This window comes from Amblyomma americanum, chromosome 6 (assembly GCF_052857255.1).
Source record: "Amblyomma americanum isolate KBUSLIRL-KWMA chromosome 6, ASM5285725v1, whole genome shotgun sequence".
Lineage (NCBI taxonomy): Eukaryota > Metazoa > Arthropoda > Arachnida > Ixodida > Ixodidae > Amblyomma > Amblyomma americanum.
This window is the reverse complement of record NC_135502.1, coordinates 3,013,618-3,019,756: the sequence shown is the minus strand read 5'-3', so window position 1 is coordinate 3,019,756 and position 6,139 is coordinate 3,013,618. Positions and strand designations below refer to the sequence as shown.

Below are 6,139 nucleotides of genomic sequence, written 5' to 3'. Positions count from 1 at the left end.
ATAGGCGAAGTAAAGCCCGAACTTTGTTGCAGCTACCTGCCCTGGAAGCGCGCTGCACCAATCTGTCATTCAAGCTGCGGGCAAGCATTCTCAGCGGACACGAATCATTAATTCTATTTTAACGCGATAGTTTTAAAGGCCCCATTACGTACAAGATCCAGTGTTGACGTTGTCGGCGCTGTGAGCGATAAATAGGGCGGTGTAGGGTTGCTCACGCAGCCACCCAAGGAAGAGCAACCTAGGTGCGCAAGCTAGGATACGGACCTTGTGGGGTCTTCACAACCTACCCACCGGAATGTGAGCAAACTAACCACCATGGCATGTGGAAGTTAAATTAATGGTTAATCGTGAGAGGTTGCTCGGGAAGATCAACAAGGGTTGCACAAGGCCCACCGGTGGCGGCACCTGCCATCGCAGGGCAGTGGCGCAACCCTTACCCGCTGCGCTATTGCGCCAGGAGGGGTACGAGGACTCCCAGGGGCATCTGAATGTAAAGTTGAGAATGACAATTTCCGGGGCCCTGAACTCATTAACGCAATCTCGTCATATCCTTAAGGCTGAGCTTAAGCGTACTGTCCATATTTTTTTATTTTTTGTTCTGGTGGAACACTTGGGCTGCTCTTACAGGTTCCGTAATAAACTGCGCAAACTCCTGGACACTCTCGTGGCCTGTAAAGTGCCTTCTTAAGGCTAAACTGTGCTTCTTCATCTCCAGTAATGCATTGAGACATTCCTGCCATTGCATTCAACCGTCTAACAAAGTTTCAAGAAAGAAAGCACTCGTGCCATGAAACGAGGCAAAGCCCCCATAACCAAAACTCCTCAACGGCTCTGCTTAAGTTGACATAAGGGCCACTCTGATTGAAATACATAATGCGGCTTCTGTAGATACCACATATGTAAAGGAACGGTGGGCCACAATACCGCACAATGTGTGCGTGCGTTGCGTGCATTCCTGCGCGTGTGCTTGCGTGTCTTTTTCAAATACCCCAAAAAAAATTACTTTTCAGCTCTCTCGGCTGAATAGCAAACGTAGCTTCAACGCCTTCCCTTCTCATCCTCTGTTCTCTTTCTCTGTGTTTAGGAAAACGCGGAGCAGCAGCCCCTTCCACATTTATTCAGACGTCCACCTTTGTCTAAGTAAACGCCACGCAAAGCTCTAGTGGGCATCTCCGGTAGGGAATGCCGACCACATATTTCGTCCGGCGCATCGCCCTGCATGAACGATCCAACTACGCACTGCTGTCGAAGCAGTCCAACATTTTTTTTTTCTGCCTTGAGGTAGAAACGCATTAGTAGCAAACGCCTGCGCAATCGCACGTAACCTATCCCTAACCGCTGCATGTCCCGCCAGACCTAGGCTGAAAAGGAATGCCATGGGCAGCACGCCTACTGACGCATTGCCGCACTGGTCGGAGAAATGTGATACTGTTATCCGTTTCATATGAGTGCATGCGATAATGGAAAGAGGTAGGACACAGTTCTAAGCCTAGAGCGTCAAAAGGCACACGTGCAGGACTGCCACAGTGTTGTCGACATCAGACTCAGCTCCATGCCACATACTTTCGGAGAAGTAGAAATATGATCCATCTTTTCCTGGCAACCAGATGGCTCGAAGATGCGGCACTCAGCCCACGCGCTCAACTGGAATACGCGCACACAAAGCAGGCACTACGCCCTTGTTGGCTCTTGGCGCAAGTGCGGAGGAGGAGGGAAGTGCTTCGGAATTCTTTTTCATCATTTAGCTCGCGGGAACAAAAGTCATCCATGAGCCAGCAGAATGAAGGGAAGACGTCTTGCGAGATCATTTTCTTCACCCTATCAGAGCTGGGGGCCCCTTTTAGCAGTTTTTTTATTGGGGTTCCGGCTGCAGGCTCTGTGCACAGGTACACAAGTAAACGATCCGAGTTGAATAGCATGCAAACACTAAACACTTCCTTCATATTTCCTGTAACTGCGCCAACGCGCCTCTTATTTGGCAGTCTGTACGACATGGACGTTTAGGAAAGGCTGTGATTTCGACTTCCAACACGGCATCTATATGACAGTGCATGGTAGGTAGTCTTTGCCAAAAGTAACCGGACAACGGTAGTTTGTTTCTTATCCACGTAGCGCAGCACTTATGGCAGCCCTTTAAACTGTGTTGCGCACGGGTCGTTGGACTGTTGATTGAGAAAATTATTCCAAATGAGAGTCATGCGCTACCTTCAATTTTAATAACTGTCACAGTGCTGCACGAAAGCGAATATTCTGTTGCTAATAAGGAATGGAATATAACATAAACAAGGTGGCAATGAACGCCTGTAAGAGGACGGCTCGGTGATTGCGCATAAAAGAATAAAGTACATTCTTTTTACCCGTGAGACAGGAGCTCGTTGTTGCTAAGTGCAGCTTGAGTCACGCAGAACTTCACAGTGATCCAGGTAATAAGAGAACACTGTTTCGTACACTATAGGTAAAAACTTTCGAGCGCTGCCTCACAGGAGCTCACAGACCACATCGGTGACAACAGCTTCTATTGCAGGACACTGGCGCATCGCTTAGGAGCTGCACTACTTCGCCGGGAGTGTGTTATAAGGACTGCCAAGGATCTGTGAATGTTTATGTTTTATGTTTATGACGGTTTAACGTCCCAAAGCGACTCAGGCTATCAGGGACGCCGTAGTGAAGGGCTCCGGAAATTTCGACCACCTGGGGTTCTTTAACGTGCACTGACATGGCACAGTACACGGGCCTCTAGAATTTCGCCTCCATCAAAATTCGACCGCCGCGGCCGGGATCGAACCCGCGTCTTTCGGGCCAGCAGCCGAGCGCCATAACCACTGAGCCACCGCGGCGGCTGGATTGTGAATGTAAAGAATGACCAATTGCGCATGCATTGCCATTAACCCATAAGCGATGTTGCGCCATGCCCGTAAAGAGGAGATTAAGTGTCTCCTCCATTTTTTTTATCTTTAGAGGGTGCACTGAATGGCGATAGACTCGTTCGTATATCTGAGGTTTCACGCAGACGTGGGAGCTTGCAGTATAATTCTGGATGCGGCGCAATTTAATCATATCTTTCTTGAGATTCTGCAGAATGGCACCGTTCATTAAAAGGCCATAATTAGTGCCAGCAGAACTTATGCGATTATAGCCATAGAAGAGTGCTTAAGCGCATTGAACTCTACCCGGCAGCCAAAATCTGGCATACAAAGCTATTCGTTCGTGTTTTTATCTTGTTTCATGGCAGCTACCGACCGGTGTACTTCGCATATACTCCTCAGTACATGCAGTCATGGAATGAACTGCGATGTTCTGGTGTTTTATCTTGTCCAGTTGCCTGCTGGCAACCTCTCGAAATAAGCAGAGCTCTTAGTTCATACCAGCTGTGAAACTCAGCTTAACAATGCAACTAGTACAAGTAGCTACTTTACGTGTTATTACGGGTGGCGGCGCCATATGGAAGCCGTCAGAAATGCTGCTGACATACGTCGTCATTGTCATTGCCTTCTGAAAAGTGCATTTAAGGCGTAGGCCTTACTTGCCCCATTAAGCGAAAACCTGTCTGTGTGTGTGATAACACTCGACTGTACCCATAAAAGATGGCGTCCTCATGCAACCTTGAAGGTGGCGGTTAAATTAATGATTGGTCGCGCGAGGTTGATCAGGGAGAAAAACCTTGATCGCACAAACTCCGCCCGTGGCAGCACCTGCCATACCAGTGCAGTGGCGCACCCCTTAAACGCTTCACCACTGCGCTAGGAGCGGTATGAGGGCTATGAATGTTAACTAAAAAAGAACCAAGTCCGCATAAAAGGGCATTGACCAATTAGCTATCGCGTCATACTCTTAAGGCGGAGCGCGGGCCCCGGTACGGCGTGGACTGCATTCTTGAAATTAGCGCGCTGATCAAAAGGGGCGCGGCTTCATCGCGGCGGCGTCGCAGCGGTGGCTACGTAGAGCCATTCAGAGTTAGAATTGCCAGCTGCGTGGCATCGGCTTACATAATACCGCAGCGCGCGGCGACTATACGTTCACAAAATTAGCGGGCGGCCTTACGCCTTTTCACATGAAAGCAGAGTTACGTGCCTCTGCCGACTTCTTTTTTCTTGATTGGTTCTTTTACCTCTAAATTTATCTCTTAGGCTTTTATATCAGTAGATTTTTGCTATGCACCTGTTGTACGGATTTCGTTACTAGATTTGCACCTTGAACACAGTTTACATTATTGACCGTGGGCGGAGCGGCAGTCCGTAAACAACTGAATTTTGGCCCTCGCGGACCGCCGTTGTTTGACACATGGACCCCAGGGGAAGTTTCGCAACCGGTAGTAGCAAAGGGCTGTGGAACTTTGTTATTATGCACATAACCATGCGCGCCCACTGGCCGATTTTATCTGGTTACCGCAAATAACACTTTCTTAGGCTTTGCTCACCGTTATAGGAGGTTGGGGTTCCCCGCCCGTTTGGATTCAAAGCGCGTCTGCCAGCGTCTCCCTGAAGCATCGTCGCCCTCCAGGATGCAAGCTCGAATCGCGTCGTCACCCCCAGCGGTCTTTGTCGTTCCCTACACTGTGCCGGCTGATTAGGCCTCGCTGGTCGCCAACGCTGCCAGTCTCCCGCCGGCTCTGTTGACACCTGCACCTCGCTCGACGCCATGACTGCCTTATTCGACAGCAACCCGCCGCCGGCTCCATTTCTAGATACGCCGGCTCTTGCATAAGTGCCGTGGAAACAAAAAGCTCACGTTCCTCAACTACCTAGAGGCCATCGCTGGTGTGGACTTCACCCAGCTATGCTGAAAAGCTGAATGCTGATATGGACGGCGAACATACTACGGTTTGGCCACTCTTATGGCATCGCAGCTGAAGAGCTGTAAACCTCAAGACTGAGCCGGGCATCATTTTTTTCGGCGGTGCGCTTACAACACCTGAAAGGTGTGGTTTATGAATGTTTGACGTGTAAAAGCGACTCAGGCTATGAGGGACGCCGTAGCGGAGGGCTCCGGATAATATCGACCACCTGGGGTTCTTTAACGTGCACTGACATCGCACAGTATACGGGCCTCTAGAATTTCGCCTCCATCGAAATTCGACCGCCGCGGCCGGAATCGAACTCGCGTCTTTCTGGCCAGCAGCCGAGCGCCATAACCACTCAGCCACCGCGGCGGCACATCTGAAAGGCATTTACCTACAAGCGGCAAGCAGTTGGTGGAGCGACGCCGCTTTCGAGAGCGTTGTCAGCTGCAAGCCGAGACTTCAATGTTAGTGCCGCTGCACTGTGCGAGCTCGCTGCAAGCTGCGAGTTAGCTGACCAAACTGTAAAGGCCGGAAGGGTACTGCGACATGGAGGACCAGCATTGCAACCAAAAATTACAAGATTTTGCACTCAAGTGTGCTTAAAGGGCCGTTCACACTTGCCTAAAAATCCGGCGAGCGAAGCTGATTCGGCCGCTTTTGACGCCGACCGGGGCAGGAAGCGACGCGGCGAGGCCTATCGGCACAGACCGCTTTCCGCCGCCGGTAAAATTCCGCGGCGACAAACTTGTCTGCGCCCTTCGAAGCAGGATCCCTCGCTTACGACTGATTTCGTCATTGTTGCTGCCTTTTTCAGTGCGTTCACTGGCCGTAAATGGGGCATGCACCGGCCTTTCGCTTAGTCTCACCTCGCCTATAGAGAAACACGTAAGTGATAATTTTGCTTCTTCCTCACATTTACAGTGACGATCCTGCCGCCTCTAGGCTTAAGAGGAGCATCGGTTTGTTGACATGAATGGTTCCCGTCGGGGCAACCTGATTGCGCACTTGGCTGAGTTTAGCGTTGCGTCGCTGCTAGCATACGCTGAACTGAAAGTGGGAATGCGCCTGCGTTTAGCATGCATACGCTTATGGTACGTAGACAGCGTCGTTTTATCTTACCATAACTGTGTACGCCGGGAGCGGCGACGTGGGGTGGAAAAGGGAGAAACAGTAGCGGCGGGGCGGTTCCGCCTCGCCCGGGCGTCAACAGATGAGAACAGGGCCTAGTTTTTCAGATTTACTAGCGGGGTTTTTGGACAAGTGTGAACGCTCCCTAAAAGCAGAAATTCGAAAATCTTTCCTTTTCCTGTTTCTGTCTACTTTTTAATTTTTTTATTTATCTTCAATTCTCTTTCTTCT

The 6,139-nt window shown here is 50.2% G+C and overlaps 1 long non-coding RNA gene across 1 annotated transcript in view; it reads left to right on the top strand.

The window, feature by feature from the left end:
- Positions 1 to 5,546: 5,546 nt before the first annotated feature.
- The window catches only part of LOC144094521 (uncharacterized), a 39,444-nt gene continuing 38,851 nt past the window's right edge, over positions 5,547 to 6,139 (top strand). Inside the window, exon 1 of the long non-coding RNA XR_013306512.1 lies at positions 5,547 to 5,665. This is a non-coding gene — a long non-coding RNA (uncharacterized LOC144094521). The remainder of the gene's footprint in view (positions 5,666 to 6,139) is intronic.